Source organism: Gymnodraco acuticeps, unplaced genomic scaffold, assembly GCF_902827175.1.
Source record: "Gymnodraco acuticeps unplaced genomic scaffold, fGymAcu1.1, whole genome shotgun sequence".
Lineage (NCBI taxonomy): Eukaryota > Metazoa > Chordata > Actinopteri > Perciformes > Bathydraconidae > Gymnodraco > Gymnodraco acuticeps.
The window spans coordinates 579,125-597,410 of record NW_022992152.1 but is presented as its reverse complement, the minus strand read 5'-3'; positions in this window follow the sequence as shown (position 1 = coordinate 597,410).

The following is an 18,286-nucleotide window of genomic DNA, read 5'->3' as shown; positions in this document are numbered from 1 at the left end:
GTGTACAAACGTTGGGTCATCTAGGTTTCATGCATGGTTTAACCTCAGTATTTCAACATGTGTATTCTCTTCTGCAGTTTAGTTTTGGGAGACTTGTGTCAGCAGTAGCCACGACAACAGTGCTGAGCCTTTTCTGTTCCTCGTCTGTGGGACGGAGGACTCAAATGATTGCGGAAGGAATGCTCAGACTCAGTTTTGTTTTGACTCAGAATGATTAATGGCGTTGCAAAAGTAGGAACAAATGCCTTTGAGCTGTTGGCCAAGATTGTTTATGCACATTTCTATAGACCAATGTAAAGCTTACTGGATTACCATCTGGCGATCTGTATCTCCTGCATGTGCTCATGTAAACGGTGAGAAAGATAATTTATTTATTGCGCTTCTGCATCTGCAACTTGTTAGCTCAAAGTGGCCTCGGTTACACCATTTGTTGAAATGGCACAGAAAGTGAAAGCACAGCAAACCCACACATGTGCAGTCACACCCTGCTGGTGACATTCAGTTTATGGGGTCAGTGGTGCAAAGTAACTCAGTACTGTTCTTAAGTACAATTTTGAGGTACATGTACTTTTCAAAAATAAATTCAATTTTATGCTACAGTACTTTACACTTCTACTACAATATGGAAGCACATATTGTACTTTTTATTACTCTGCATTTATTTGACACCATGTGTTAAATGTTATTTTTCGAGTTCAGATTATTATGACAAAAATATAAATCAATTTATGAATTATGATGCTTTATTAAGAAATAACTCATTACAGTTAGCTTCATTAGCTAAATTAACATGCTAAACATATTAATCCCTCACTAATTATATCAAATATGATTCTAAAAATGGCCAATATGCAGGACCTTTTTAGTTTTAGTTTATTTTTGTTTGATTTTATGTAAATACTTTGTACTTTACTAGGCCGCACTTTTATTTGTAAATTAATATTTGCACACTACTAAAGTACAATATCTGAGTTCTTCTTCCACCGCTGCATAGATCAGGTTGGGTTTTAGGGAGATGTTTTCGGCTCCAAAGAAACAAAGATGATCTGATTGGTAAGATCTTGAAGGAAATCCCAGCCCTGTACGAGCTGCAGCTGCAGGTGATGTGGCAGTCATTTTGCACCGAGGTCAGTCATTTGGCTCTTTGCCCTTTCATGATTGAAGGTTTAGGGTGGAGCTCAACTCCTCTGCTCTTCTGTCTGGACGTCTATGACCTCGGTGAATAGTGATTTAGGGTGAGGTGTTCTTGTCTCTCTCCCACCATGCAGAACAGTGGCGGGGGATTGGAGGGTAAGAGGAAACTGATTTAAAGATTAAACGATAAAAATAGTCTCTGGTGTATAATTGAGGTCTTGAATGAAGAGACAGAAGAGAGAGGAAAGTGAAGACTACACGATGAGTTCAGGGAAGAATGAGGGGGTAGGGAAGCATAAACAAAACATTAAAAGAAGAGGTGGATAGATGATGGGAGTCTGAAGTCAAATTGCTAACTCAAGCCCCAGAGGAACGAGTCCCCGCCTCATATGCCAAGCCTGATGTCACAAACACAGATTTCTCTATTTCACTCACATGAGACTGCTTCACTTCTATGGCCTACTTCTCAAACTAGCCCATGTTTCTTTTGAAAGATAGCTTAAAACTCCTGCCTGCACTTGATATTTTTTCTCCTGTCTTTCATTAAATCAGAAAAGTATTTATTTAATTAGTGAATACTGTGTTTAAAGCAACATTAAGAACACTTGGGATTTAAAGTCTCCTCTAACAAGTTTGCTGCACAATAAAGCTATATATATTGTGATTTTGTGAATCTATGGCGCCTGATCTTGCTCTTTTTGAGCGACACAAGATAATACGAAAAGTCTAAAAATACAACTAGCATTCAAGTGATATTCTAATAAAATTCTTTAAATTCAGTTCCTGTTTTATATTTATCGTTCACACTTGTAAACAGCCTGATATGTCCGCAGCAGAAGGGTAACATATCTCTGAACCACAATGTCACATTAGCTTAAATGTGTATTTACATTTTCAGAAAGATTAACTTCATGTAAACAACCAAAAGTGTGTTTAAATTTGTGTGCAGCCATCATATTTTCAAAAGGTCTTGGTTTAATACACGATGCTCTGATAGAAATGTTGTGTCAATTTAGCTATCATGTTATGTATAATCCCATATCTGCATATGAATGAAAAAGCCAGTTTTCACATCAGAAGTACTGTGGTTTCCATAGTCCGAGTAGACCAATCAGTGAGCTCGCTTGAATGCAGATAACAGCCGTGGCATGAGATAATGGCATGTGTGTTGGCAGACTGTGTTTTCTCATACTTGCAGGTTACCATCATTGTTCATTTCTACATGTTTTTTTAATTAGTTTGGACCCTCTATTGTAATTGTGATTATTAAATTAGAAGTTTTAAATATTTAATGGTAACATTTAAATATTTACCAAAATGTGACACAGCCAAGGGACCCTCAACAGTTTTCAGTGATTCGTTGAACTTGATCAACTCTTTCTGGACTCTGTTTCCCAAAGTATTTATTGGACTGGATTCTATGTTGTCTCGTAAATAATTGTGTGTGTTTATAATCAGATTGCTTCCTGTTTGGAGCAGAGGAACGGACTCTTTAAGGTCGATTGCGGTTATAGAGAAGTGTGTGTGTGTGTGTGTGTGTGTGTGTGTGTGTGTGTGTGTGTGTGTGTGTGTGTGTGTGTGTGTGTGTGTGTGTGTGTGTTGGTGTTTTTGCATGTGTTTGGTGGTTAAGAAATGGCAAGAATTACACCAGAGGGAATTTCATCTATCATAAATAATTAGTAGATGGCCCTGCTGTGTTGTTTAGTTGGACCAATATTTTACTTTCTGTTCCAGCAGCTGATTTAAATGCAACTCAGTGTTCCATGTTGACGTGTTCAGGGAAGGAAAAAGTCAGATTAAAATCAACAGCTGCGTGTTATTTTACTTCATTAGTCTCCGTCTCGACCTGCCACCTTTCAAGTATCTGCATCATCAGTGTAAATTACATGGATTTTTTATCTTTCTTTGACCGTTTTTCCACATAAATTCTTTTTACTTTTTATTGTATTTTTGATATGTGGATGGAAACACAAGTTGTTTGGTTGGAAAGGGTACTTTTGATGTACATTAGTCAAATTGATTTAAAGGTGGAACCACAAGGCAAATTCTGTATATTCATGTTATTTTGTTCATTTCTTTGCATTTTAAGCAAAAATAAAATTACTTGACTTGGTGGAACAATTTGAAACCTTGCAAAATAATCTAAAATTACTCCAAATTAGGGGTTTTATTCCTGAATATCTAAAGCATCCTTTGGTATCTACCGCACGCAAGTGTTTGGTTTTCAGCAAATGAATAGATAAGGAAATTCAGCATTTAAGGTATCTAGTGCACAACCATCAGAGGTCATACAAAGGACAGAGACATTCCCAAAAAGTCAAGTGAGGTGACATTATCTCTTACTCTAACTTCAGTTGTTTGTGAAACTTGGCAACAAAGCTTGTTATCCTTTTCCATACAGATGGAATCAGACATAAACATAGCCAATATAGTAAAGAGGTGGATGATTTATGGATGTGTCATTATGTATTCAGTAACTTTGCCAAACTGTCTCCCACTATCACACATGACTTAGTAGGATTTTCTTGTTCAATCCCAAAACAGTGGACCCACTACTTAAACAAGGCGGGCGGCTGTCAAAGCATAAAGCATGATATAGCACAGCTGAATCACAAAGACTGAAGTAATTGCCAAAATACAGAGGAAGTAGAAAGAGTAAATCTGAACACATAAATGGTTAACCAGCTTGTCGGTGGTCATATTTCATGTCAGGTATTATTTACTGACATTTAAAAAAAATTCATTTTTTGCAAATAAATCTGACCACGCAAACTATATCTGCCAGCAGTCAAACTCTTTTCTTTGTTCGGTCACTGCCATGGGTTCAACAAGCACAGGCTGTGAGCTGGTAAACACAACTCATTGTATCCATTATACTCGGTGCTGCAAAGTTTCAACAGCAGTTGTTAGAAAATGCTTGCTATACACTCGCACAGCCCTTTTTTTGGAGTTGAAACAGAAACAACATGCTAAATATTTTCCTTATCCGAGCATTTCACCAGCAAGAGGGCGTCATGTCTGAGGGGAGATTACCATGCAGAAGAATTTCTCTTAAATTACAATGATGCAAGCTAGCAGTGCCACTTCTCATGGTACTAAATCGTCATCATCGTGCTAACGACACATGTTATTTAGCACCACACACCAAGATAAAATGCAGTTTAGCAAAAATCTGTCCCCTACCAAGTAAACATCCAAGAAAAATACCTTTTTTTCATCCCATATTGGTTTCTAAGTGAAGCTCCTCACAGACATGTTTTCTTCAGACATTATGGATAGCAAATGTAGTACATATGCTATCAATAACTTTTTTAATATTCCAAGGTGTCAAATGTAGTAATTCAACGAATACTACAAATTTGGAGCTGAATCATTTTAGCTACAAATGCAGATTCAATGCACTACTAGTGTATGACTCCGGCCCAGGGCCGGACTGGGACAATAAGTCAGGCCGGGAATTATACACCCAGCCAGGCCACTACCAGTTTTCTTTTGTGCTATTTTCCTGGATTTGTTTGTCAATATTTACAGCGTTGCTGCCCATAGTGATAGCCCTAAACTTTAAATCTACTACCCCAGAATAAACATATGGACATGGGTTACTATTTAAAAAAAATGTTCAAATCTATTTAGGAACCTATCCATGTGAACATATTTTAAGTGGAGGTGGACCTCAAATCCTCTAGGGCGGTCCGGGGGCATGCCCCAACCCCCCCCCCCCGGTAAGATTTTTTTTTTAAAAAGGGGAGATAAAGAGACTACACCCATATGAAACAGAACTGTATACATTTAAATAATTATAAAATCATAAGAACATGGCCATAACCAATAACATACCATATCCAATATGAAAAAACATTGAAACTTGTTTATTTATTTGTTTTTGGTTCATTTATAGTGAGTGTGTCTGGGCTCCTGAACCAGCCTCACTCGTCTCCCCCCTCTCCCCCTGCTCCTCTTTGAGGCAGCAGCTTTTAGCTCTCAACACGTTTTTTATTATTATTCATGCATATTTTACTAATCACTCCCCCTTCAAATGGAAATATGTGTTTACATAAATGGTGACCAAACTGTTTGAGACCCACTGAGATAACTCAGACTAAATTAACTATCTAAACACTCAGAGAGTCCTTTACCTCACCTGAGCTGTAGTTATCAGTCTCTCAGTCTGACAGGAGAGGACTCTCCTCCACCTTGTTGACAGCTCATTATATCCATTAGCGCCGCTAGCTAGCACCAGATGCTAACAACAACAATACACGTAACCGGTGCGCGCGCTTTCTCTCTCGCTCGCGCCCGCCACACATACACACACCCTCCCGAGCTTGAATGAGAGACCAATCGAGGGCTTTAGTGTATGCTCTGTATGAAAGTGGCCATGTCGGCAGGCCACATCATGTAGACAGCCAGTCACCCTCTGTGAGGCAGAGTCAGACCCACATTTGCGCAGCGTTGCGTTCACAATATATATATAAAAAAATCCTCAGGCCAGCAGGCCACTTAACAGGCCAGGCCATCGGGAAACCTCCCGGTCCTCCCGATGGCCAGTCCGGGCCTGCTCCGGCCCTTATTTATCTAATTGATTAGGTTTAACGGCGCATTTCCACTGCAGGAAAGCGACGCTGCGTAAAACTGCCATGACGTCATCTTCGATGCGAACCACAAAACCATAACATCAGCCGTTAGCTGTTAGCACTCAGAGCTCACAGTTCTTCATATCTGTTCAGAAACTAGACAAAAGTTAAACAAGTACAAACCACAGACTGTCTGTGTCATGGTGAATACAGTCGCTGGTTTATTTATGTCTGTATAGGCCGTTGTTGTGAGTGTGGACGGAACATATACAACGTTAGCTTAGCCTGATCGATCCGATCTCCATTCAACAAACACGCATTTTAAAGGGTTTTTCAACTGCCGTCTTGTCCGCAGACCGGTATCAGTATGTTGTTACTTCTGCATCATTTTGAAACGTGTATTACAATTAAATCACGGTAAAATATGTTCATTTTGTTGTACTTGTAGCCCCCTTGCCAGCGATTCTCTCTGACCATTCAGCAGTCGAGAGTTTTTACGTCACTAGTTTAGCATATTCAGCCCGGTTGGAACCTCGATTTTGGAGGGCCAGCAAAAAGGTGCCGGGTTTGGCACGGCACGGCATGCTTAAACCGTGCTACGTGCTGCAGTGGAAAAGCGCCATTAGAGAACTTTTTCAGCTTTTGGCAAACACACAGCGAGCTATTATTCATCAAGGAGGAACAGAGAGACATGCGCTACATTGCCAAAGGTTTGCAGACACCTGAATATTATACCCATATGTGTTTATTGAACAAATCATTCAAAAATGTTTTTGCTGCTATGACGACCTAAACTTGTCTCATACAGACACTAGCCAGGACCCTTTTGTGTCAGTTTTCAATGCAGTGGGCGTGTTTAACGTAATGATTTAAACAGAACTGTTCTGTTAGGTTCAGCAAAAGATCATGGTTTGGGCTCAAATATGTTTGTTAGCCAAGTTAAGGAATTATTGCATAAATTAACTATATTACGTGCCTAAGTTAACTTTGATAGTATGTTACAATAAGCTAACATTGAGTTTTGTTTCACATTGGACACAGCAGTATCCTGGATAAAAGTATTTCGTTGGTTTGAACCATCCATCAAATCCTAACTCTTGCTTATGCAGACTTAGTTGCTCTTGTTGCTCAGTCATCAAACTTAGAGGCAGCCCTGAATGTCAGAAACTGTGGCTATGGTGCACTTGGAACGTCATAGTTAGAAGTAAAGAGCCACTGATCAAGGTGCTATATTTGACGTGTTGGGAGTGAGAAACCACTGATTAGATGGGGTAGAGGTCAGGGTACTTTCATTAAAGGGCCTTCCCTGAACTGCTTCTGAAAAGTTGGACATCTTAAAAGGGAGTAGGGTTACAAATAGGCATTGCTTTGGGTCACAAGCCAAAAAGGTTGGTAGCCATAACTTTATCCAAGTAATGGTCAATATAGACTGACTGTAAAGCTGGCAGCAGGAAATCAGGGGTTTATTCAAGGAACTGATCTAGTGAGGACTGGCCTGTCATGCCATGCATCAGTATCTAGGTTCATTTAGGGATTACACTTCTTTAGATCTGTCCAACTGCTATGGTGGTCAGGTTTGTGATGTGTAACGCTGAGTGATAAAAGAAAAGAAACACAACAAAAGCGTAAACAGCAGACCATTATTGTGCCAGAGAGTCTATAAACAGAAACTATGGACCACACACACTTGTAACTGGTATACACACACACAGTAAGAAACACAAACACACCAACAAACATACCAACAGCAGGATGGACGTTTAAGTCTGTCAAACACATGCACACATCTGTTTTGATTTGGACTAATAGAACAACAAAACCTCCTCCTTCTGGAGCGATAACATCATGACTGTCAGCACACACATCAGCATGTTTACCAGAACTAGGCTTCACAGATGTTTTAAGGAACAAAAACGTCATCAAATTATATTTAAATTGACTTCAAGCCACCTTCATTTGTGTGAAGAATTGAAACTGATGGACAAAATCAGCAACTAGCTAGCTGGTAAACACAATTAGCAGCTACAAGCCTGGTCAATTTCTCACGAGTTGGTGGAGATTTTGCATTTGGCATATTTGACAAGTCAATTAAAACCTTCTACTCGCCTTGAATATTGATATTATCAAATGCAACACACTGCAAATTCAACATAAGTTGACACATAAATAACTAGTTGAATGAGTGCCATCTCATCTTGGTATACTTGGCTTCTAGTGGTCTGTGAATGAAGCTTAACAACTAGCTACAATCCCATGAACCACAATCATTGCTTTATTTCCAACGTAATTACATTTTTGAGACCTCCATGATTTGTTTGTTAAATTACTCATGTCGAAACTTGTACAAGAACGTATAGCCCTTTTTAGCATCTAGCAAGTTTAGCATTTAGCAAGTATTTACACTGTATTTACTTTCTGTGTCCTCCTCGGTTTATCACAACTTTGTGTTCTGTTGGCTGAGAACGAGACTGGACCGAAAGTGTACACTTATTTCTACAGTAGAGCCCTGCCCTTTGTGTTATAAATCCTCCAATGAGACATCAACAAGTCAGAAAAACACCCCCTGAAAGCTCAAATGGCCCATAACTTCTACATTCCTCTTTCATTTCACAGTTGTAGGTTACTGTAGGTTCTTTATTTACACTTCTCTGAAAAGATGTAAAAATCTAAAGGCAGCTGTTGGAAAGTCATTGTTGTAAGTTACCTATAGGAACTCGAGCTGATGTTTTCAAAAACGTCAGATCTCATTCAAATGAAAACAAATGTTTGGAAAGTGGTGCTGTTGTCTTTATTTCAGGTTAATGTTTTCATAGAAGTCAAAGACTTACAGATGTGGCTCTTTACAGTGTAGTGTAACAATGCATGACTAATCACAGTTACTAAAACGCTTGTGGGTAGAATGATTTGTTGGCAACACAAACAAACACAAGTGAGTTATTTGTGCATGAACTGCATTTCATCAATGCATGCACATAAAATGTCAAAATGCATGGCATTGGTTTCCGCTTGATCTGTTGTGTCATTGTGCATATGCTTCCTGAGAAATTGCTTTCACCATTACTCCAGTCACATTCATTGGCACCTGCATTCGGCCACCGTCTGCTGCACTGATGAGTACTTCAACATGTGTGTCCATTATGTTCAGTGGTGGAATGTAATGAGTACATTTACTCAAGTAGTGTACTTAAGTACCAATTCAACTTACTATTTGCTCATGTCCTTTGTAGCGAAAACCATTATCTCGAGATTTTGTGATTTTGTATTTACAATATTTCTACTGAACTGAAAGAAGAAGTGTTCCTTCATGTTTGAGAAAATTACCTAGAAAAATGCTGTCTCATGAAGCTGAAAATAATGTGTTTTGTTCTGATAAAACTTGATGGATGGTGACCAGTGGCGGTTCTAGAACATTTTACATGGGGGGGCAAAGGGGGGGCAAGAGGTCATGCCAGGGTGGCATGGGAGGGCGGACAGTACGTGGTATTTTATACTGTATATAACCTATTTATTGTTAATTCATGCCCTAACACAAGTGTTCTTAATGCACAAGAGAAACAAGGTGTTCAGACAAACAATCGGGTGCCCTTTGAGTCCCCAAGCTTACCTCAACCATTTTAAATGAAAGGAAACTACAAAATGTATTTTAAAGCAATGAATTAATGGAACAGGTTTGTTTGCATTACAATGTCAAACTAAATATATATTTAGTTTTTTAAAAATTGGTTTTCTTAGTATTAGACAGACATATTTGCATGTCCTCACTAAGCATTATTACATATTAATTTAATATCAAACAAATCAAAATGGCCAATTATCCCAAAATGTTGCTGCTAATATAATCATATGCTTGTCAACTTTAACTGATCAAAAATAAATTCTGAAAAAATACTTGAATTATCTATGAAATTGCAATATTGTCCCTCAGTTTGTTTCAACCCAGTCACGCCATACCATTTACCCTCCTATTAAAATAATGGATCAGTCCGTGTGTGATCTGCATTGAGGGAATTACATCATAAAAGTGTCCGTTTCTTCTCTTACCTATATTTCAGTTTTTGTATTTTCAGATTAAGATTGACAAACTCAACATTTCAACTTATAATTAAGTACACAAATGACATCACCCATCTCTTCAGAGAGCTACAGGTGACCTGTGCAGCAACACATTTCAATCAATATTTGTCAATACTAAGAGCTGCTAGATTGTGCTGCTGTGATGGAATATGTAAGGAGAATAAGAACATACCATGTGGTCCAGCTGGAGTTTCATCTGCCTCCTGATCCCTGCCTCTGTCCCTCTTTCTGACACTTCATCTTTATTCCTCACATACATTTCTTCTTCTTCACTAATGTCTTCATCTCCTCCTCCTGCTCTGACCCTCCTGGTCTCTTCATCTCCTCCTCTTCCTCCTGCTCTGACCCTCCTGGTCTCTTCAGTGAACTCTCTTTTCCTTTTCCTCTTTCTGTTCGTCCTGATCACTTCTCATATGTCTTTGTGTTGTTGTTGAATCACTCCTACTCTGGCCTGCAAGAGTCTACTTGTGAAAAGCAATGGTACAAATGCTTGTATAACTTTACACGTTAGGGCCATGTAGCCTAGCTAATATGTAGCATATATAACATCAGAAAGTATTGATCAAGCGCACACAGGCAGCTGTGTTTGGATCCAGTTTTTACAGTAAAGCCCCTGTCACACTGTCCCGAAATTGACACCCGATGGACACACGAATATGGAATTTTGAATTTCGCACGAAGATGGCCCCGAACCACACACGAAGGCAACATTTATATTACAATTAAGACATACAACTGCAATGAAAGTACCAAAAACAATTATGTTACAGTACTATGATACTGTACTGATATCTTCAGACTTTGTTCTTTACTTTATCCGTCGTTATATGTAGAAAATATTACGTTTTCTCCGTAATGTTGTTTCCATAACAACAACAACTTCCTGTCAACTGTCCTTCAAAATAATATATTATATCCTTTTTAGTTTCACAGAACACAAATTGGGTTATTTACATAATATATTTACATGATTTTGTTGTGCAATAAAACAACCCGATGGACACACGATAAAGGAAATGTTCAAATTCGGCTGTGATCGTAGCAACATCGGGCCATTCGTGAGGGCATCTTAAGCCATCGTATGACCGCTGGTGGAGTTTCTCAGGCTCCGGCAGCAACTTCGTGAGCGGTGACAAAATCTTTGGCATGCCAAAAAATTGCCGAAGGACCTTGCGAAGGTTCATTTTTGTGTTGAATTCGTGTGTCAATTTTGCCCTTCGTAAGGCCATCGTGAGGGCATCTTGTTATCATCGGTGCCATCGGGCATTCGCCCCGATCAGAGTGAGGGTGAATGCACCGATGATAACACGAAGATGACACGATTTGACAAGATGCCCTCACGAGTGCCTTACGAAGTTGCCGCTCACGAAGTTGCTGCCGGAGCCTGAGAAACTCCACCGGTGGTCATACGATGGCTTAGATGCCCTCACGAATGGCCCGATGTTGCTACGATCACAGCCGAATTTGAACATTTCCTTTATCGTGTGTCCATCGGGTGTCAATTTCGGGACAGTGTGACAGGGCCTTAAAGGATGTATCCTGGTTTCATTGATCTGGCCTCATGGCTGTGATGTGTAGTTTACGTGGATGTAATAGTAGGCTACCGCGTAGTTTAGCAAAGTGATCGATCTCCCAGCTAACGCTGTCTGCGTAGTATTTTGTAACGTAACGCCCCAAACAGCGCCCGTCTGTTAAACGCTATCGATTCAAACGGCAGCGTTTTATTAATATTTAGTTTCAAGCTCTCGTCCTTAGTAAAAACAAAACTAGTGGAAAGGGAAATGCTCCCAGGGGAAGCTGATCCATAGGTGCTGGGACAGCTTGCTCCCTCTCTGCAGCGGTGTGAGCCGCGGTCTGTGTGAACGCCGCTCCGCAGTTTAATGCAGGGCCGTAGCTGCGTTTTTAACGGGCCTAAAATTATATTTAAAATGATTCTGTTACGCTCACCGGTAGTTACAGGAGTGAACTCACAATGCTGAACACAGGACGATGAAACAGAGCTTTTGAGGTAGAAAAAGGTTTATTAACCAAAAACCTATATAGAGTCAGACGAGGGAGTTAATATCCAATAAACCCAAAGCCAGGGTTTGTCAACTGAGGTGGTGCGGATATGCACGGAGATACTCTGGCGAGGAGAGCCGGGGAACCAGAGCTGGTGAGAGTTGACAGGAAGGAGCTGGTGTGCGTGGAAGCACGAAGGTACACTGGCGAGGGAAGCCGGGGATCCAGAGCTGGCGATAGTTGACAGGTTGGAGCTGGTGTGCGTGGAAGCACGGAGATACTCAGACGAGAGGAACGTGGCTGGATGTGGCAGGCAGAGGAGTAGGCAGATGGATTCTGACGGAGAACACAAGGGTTAGATTTGGCAGGCACACAGAGAGTTAGTTTTACCATAAACTACATGTACCAAGTCGAATTACCATCGAGGTGAAACGACGAACTGGTGAATACTGGATGAGAGGACCGGGCATATAAGCAGGTGAAGGTGAGTAGTGTAATCAGGATGATGAGCAGCAGCTGCGGAGGTGAGTTGGAGGGAATCAGAAGTGGGTCAGCCACACCCAGCCCGGGAGACAGACACACAGACAGACAGAACGAACATAACAAACATAAAACAAAGAAGAGAAGAAGGAGGGAGATACTGCAAATCCTCACAGATTCACTTTTAACTAATGTAATGCTTGTTTTGTTGCTTGAGAAGCTTGTGGAAATAGTGTAGGTTTGTTTTAGTACAGTTTTAGGGAAACAAAAATTAGGGGGGCAGCTGGGGGGGCAAGGCTCTACAGCTGCCCCCCCTTGCCCCCCCGTAGATCCGCCCCTGATGGTGACAGAGATGTGTGGTTCTCACAAGACAGCTGTGCTAATGACCAATGCTTATGACTATTTCTCAAATAATGTTTTGAATGCAGGGTTCATACTTGTGTCATTACTTTTGTAGTAAAGAAGAAAGAAAAGACAATGAACCTTTATTTATGCCCCTAGCGGGAAATTTAGTTTTCACTCTGGTTTATATTTTTGTACAGATACAAAGAGTTTCCTTTAGATGACATTAGTTACATATAATAATGTTAAAGGCATAAGGTAATATTTTTCATGGTGATGGTTGTTTATTTACAGTAGTTTATTCTCCATGTCCACAACCTTGGTATCTCATTGTATCATTTAAATATGTTGTTTCGATGAGGGTTAAGTGTTTAAGTGTCAATGCGTCACCAATGAGATGATTTCACACCCCGAAAACAAACCACTGTGAGGAAAGTACTCACTTCCTCTAGGCTTCTTATAAGCAATCAGAGATATAATGCATCAATGATTCAGTTATGTTTCAAACATTATTGAGAAATTAAAGTCAATTATCTTCTATCTATGTTTTTGATGATCCATTTTTATAAACCATGTTTTTGTTTCACATAATATGCAGATGAACTGTTTATTTCCTTAAAATAATAATAACCCGGAAGTAGTCTGTCTTTTTATAGAGATGACATTAATTACATAACTCATAATGTTTTGAGAAGTCATCATTATAAATGTTGCCATAATGGATTATGCAAAATGTTCACTTACTGTATGACATTTTGTAGGATGAAGGTTGAGTGTTCGAGTGTCAAAGCGTTACCGATTAAATTACTTTACACCTTAAAACTAAAACAAACGGGAAACACATCTGTCACTTCCTACAGGCTTCTTAAGAAGCTATCAGAAAAATATTATCAGTGGGAACGTTTGCATCAATGTAGCAGTTGTTTCACCAAATATAAAGGAACTTAATGCTAAAGTATGCAGGGCTACCTTAAGCTTTCAGTGCACACACTTAACACCCTAGGTCTATATAAAACAACTCAACCCAACATGTTTGCACAAAAATAATTACCCAGACATTCACCCACACCCTTGAGATGTGTTTACCCTTAACAAACCTTTCTGCCCAAAGTATGTCTTAAAAAGAAAGAAGCTAGTAATTCCTGACCTGTCATTATATTTCCATCTTTGTTGATTAATACTGGCAATAATGCTGGAGTTATTCAAGCAACCAAAGGCCACGTTATCAAAAAGATATCAACCCCCCACTCAGCAGGTCCCACTGAGCCTTAATACTCAAATATGTAATGCTGCTGATGGGGAAGCTTTTCCACTTACTTGCAAAATTCCACTCACTTCACACAATAGTTACGGTTAGACAGGAACCAGTAAAGCTCTAAATAAAGACACAGGAAGGTGAAGAGAGCCAATATAAACCAACTCCTTGTCTTTTTCCTCACTATCTCTCACACCTGGCTTCTCTGTGAATACTGCCAGCTGGAAGAAACTTAAATGGGGGAGGGAAGAGAAAGAAAAAGGAACGTACTCATCTTTTAATAAAACGTAAGAGAAAGATTGTAGAATGAAAGAAAGGACAGGACGTGAGAGGGAAAATGAGAGAAAATCTTAGATGCGTGAGAAGAGAGAAAAGCTCAGGCAACAATGAGTCATCTACCATCCCAGACTGTTATCACTAGTCCTCCATAGACTTGACCCAACTTAATTTAAAAAATCTAATTTCGTCAAGGTATTGGCGTCTTTCCATATGCTTGCTTCCCACAACTGTAGTTATTAAATTATCTGGGATAATAAAAGCATTTTTTTTTTTTCACTGAATTTCCTGAATTGGATGTAGGACTTGAATGTAGAACTCAAGTTATTTCCAAAGACACACATGTAAATAATGTTTAGAAAGAATAGGATAATAGGAGGAATAGTTCAACATTTCAACAACACATTTTGCTTTTTGGGGCGAGAGTTTTGTGAGAAGATTATAACCCCTCTCATAAATGTGAAGACATTCTGGCAGGAGGTAGGCCTAGTTAGCTTAGACTAGCATAAAGTACAAAAACGGGGAAACAAATACAGACCGGCTCTTATGGTAACACGGTTCAAGCGTTAAAGCAGCATGTTGCTGGACTATTACTTGACAAGTACCTGTAACTTCCTGGAGTGACGTCTTCACTGCTTGCTACATGTAACTGTTAGTTCCTTGTCCAGTCTAATGTAAGCTAACCGTCTACCAGCTGTAGCTTCATAATTACATAGTGTGTTATCAATCTTCTCATCAAGAAAGTGAATAAGGGTATTTCCCAAAATTGAATTAGACGTCAGACTGCTGAGCAAAAACAAAGATTAAGCTCAGTTTATTGCTTTATAATAAGCTTTGCGGTTTTGTAAACACTCCCTGATTAGATGGATGTAGCCATGATGGAATTTATGATGTTGCAATCTCCATCCATCTTCTCCCGCTTATCCGTGGTCGGGTCGCGGGGGTAGCAGTTCCAGCAGAGAGCCCCAAACTTTCCTTTTCCTGGCCACCTCAACCAGCTCTGACTGGGGGATCCCAAGGCGCTCCCAGGCCAGCGAAGAGATATAATCCCTCCACCTGGTCCTAGGTCTACCCCTTGGTCTCTTCCCAGCTGGACGTTCCTGGAACACCTCCCTAGGGAGGCGCCCAGGTGGCATCCTAACTAGGTGCCCGAACCACCTCAACTGGCTCCTTTCGACGCGAAGGAGGAGCGGTTCAACTCTGAGTCCCTCCCGGATGACCGAACTTCTCACCTTATCCCTAAGGGAGACGCCAGCCACCCTGCAGAGAAAACCCATCTTGACCGCTTGTATCCGCGATCTCGTTCTTTCGGTCATGACCCATCCTTCATGACCATAGGTGAGGGTAGGAGAGCTTTGCCTTCTGGCTCAGCTCCCTTTTCGTCACAATGGTGCGGTAAAGCGATTGCAGTACCGCTCCCGCTGCTCCAATTCTCCGGCCCATCGCATGCTCCATTGTTCCCTCACTCGAGAACAAGACCCCGAGATACTTGAACTCCTTCACTTGGGGTAAGGACTCATTCCCTACTTGGAGTGGACAGTCCATCGGTTTCCTGCTGAGAACCATGGCCTTCACACTCGGTTGCTAACCGATTCAGTGAGTGCTGAAGGTCGCAGACCGATGAAGCCATTAGAACCACATCATCTGCAAAAAGCAGTGGTGCAATCCTTAGTCCACCGAACTGCAGACCCCCTCCCCCATGACTATGCCTCGAAATCCGATCCATGTATATTACAAACAGGATTGGTGACAAAGCGCAGCCCTTGCGGAGGCCAACCCTCACCGGAAATGGGTCCGACTTACTGCCGAGGACCCGGACACAGCTCTCGCTTTGGGAGTACAGAGATTGGATGGCCCTGAGTAGAGACCCCCTCACCCCAGCACCTCCCACAGTAACTCCCTGGGAACTCGGTCATACGCCTTATCCAAGTCTACAAAACACATGTAGACCGGATAAGCGTACTCCCAGGCCCCCTCCAGGATCCTTGCAAGAGTAAAAAGCTGATCCATCGTTCCACGACCAGGACGGAATCCGCATTGTTCCTCCTCAATCTGAGGTTCGACTATCTGCCTGACCCTCCTTTCGAGTACCTTAGAGTACACTTTCCCGGGGAGGCTGAGTAGTGTGATGCCTCTGTAATTGGCACACACCCTCTGATCCCCCTTTTTGAAAAGGGGAACCACCACCCCGGTCTGCCACTCCTTCGGTACTTTTTCCGACTTCCACGCAACGTTGATGAGACGTGTCAACCATGACAGTCCCTCAACACGCAGAGCCTTCAGCATTTCTGGGCGGATCTCATCCACCCCCGGGGCTTTGCCACTGTGGAGTTGTTTGACGACCTCAGTGACCTCCCCCCTGGAGATTGGTGTTGATCCCCCGTCATACTCCAGCTCTGCCTTTAACATAGAGGGCAGAGTTGTCGGATTCAGGAGTTCCTCAAAGTGTTCCTTCCAACGCCCTAACACTCCATCAGTTGAGGTCAACAACGTCCCATCCTGACTGTACACAGCTTGGATGGTTCCCTGCTTCCCCCTCCTGAGGTGTCGGACAGTTTTCCAGAACAACTTTGGTGCTGCCCAAAAGTCCTTTTCCATGTCTTCTCCGAACTTCTCCCACACCCGCTGCTTTGCCTCGGCCACGGCTGAGGCTGCTGCCCTACCTTGCAACTGCCTCGGGAGTCCCCCGGGATAACAAATCCCTGAAGGCCTCCTTCTTCAGTCGGACGGCTTCCCTGACCACCGGTGTCCACCAGGAGGTTCGAGGGTTACCGCCCCTTGAGGCACCTAAGACCTTGAGACCACAGCTCCCCGCCGCGGCTTCGGCAATAGAGGCTTTGAACACCAACCACTCTGGTTCAATGTCCCCAACCTTCACAGGAATGCCCAAAAGGCTCAGCTGGAGGTGTGAGTTGAAGGCCTCCTGAACTTGGGCCTCCTCCAGACGTTCCCAGTTCACCCGAACTACACGTTTGGGCTTACCAGGTCTATCCAGAGGCTTCCCCCGCCACTCGACCCAACTCACCACCAGATGGTGATCAGTTGACAACTCCGCCCCTCTCTTTACCCGAGTGTCCAAAACATACGGCCTCAGGTCCGATGATACGATAACGAAATCGATCATGGACCTTCTGCCTAGGGTGCTCTGGTACCACGTACACTTATGAGCATCCTTATGTTCGAACATGGTGTTTGTTATGCCCAATCCATGACTAGCACAGAAGTCCAGTAACAAACCACCACTCCGGTTCAGATCAGGGGGGCCGTTCCTCCCAATCACGCCCCTCCAAGTGTCTCCATCATTGCCCACATGTGCGTTGAAGTCTCCCAGCAAGATTAAAGAGTCCCCTTCAGGAGCCCCATTCAGGACTCTTTCCAGGGTCTCCAAGAAGGCCGTATACTCTGAACTGCTGTTTGGTGCATAAGCACATACAACAGTCAGAGTTTTCCCCCCCATAACCCGCAGGCGTAGGGAGGCGACCCTCTCGTCCACTGGGGTAAACTCCAACAACAAAGCACCCAACCGGGGATTTGTGAATATCCCCACACCCGCCCGGCGCCTGACACCTTGAGCAATTCCGGAGAAGAATAGAGTCCAACCCCTATCCAGAAGTAAGGTTCCAGAGCCAACGCTGTGCCTAGAGGTGAGCCCAACCAGATCCAGCTGGTAACGCTCCACCTCCCGCACAAGCTCCGGCTCCTTCCCCCCCAGAGAGGTGACGTTCCACGTCCCCAAAGCCAGCTTCTGTCGCCCGGGTCTGGTCCGTCGAGACCCTCTGCTTTCACTGCCACCCTTCTGGCAGCGCACCCGACCCCATCGCTGTTTCCCGTAGGTGATGGGCCCGCGGGACGGAGAAGCGGAGGTGTTGCCCACGTTGCCTTTTCGGGCTGTGCCCGGCCGGGCTCCGTGGCAAGCCCGGCCACCAGACGCTCGCTGACGAGTCCTCCTTCTGGGCCTGGCTCCAGAAGGGGTCCCCGGGCTTCCTCCAGGCCGGGTATCCTCACTTCTTTGTTGTTCTTTCATGAGGTCTTTTGAACCAATCTTAGTCTGGCCCCTTGACTGAGACCAATTTGCCATGGGAGACCCTACCATGAACACAAGGTTCCAGACAACACATCCCCCAGGTTCATCAAGGCACACAAACCTCTC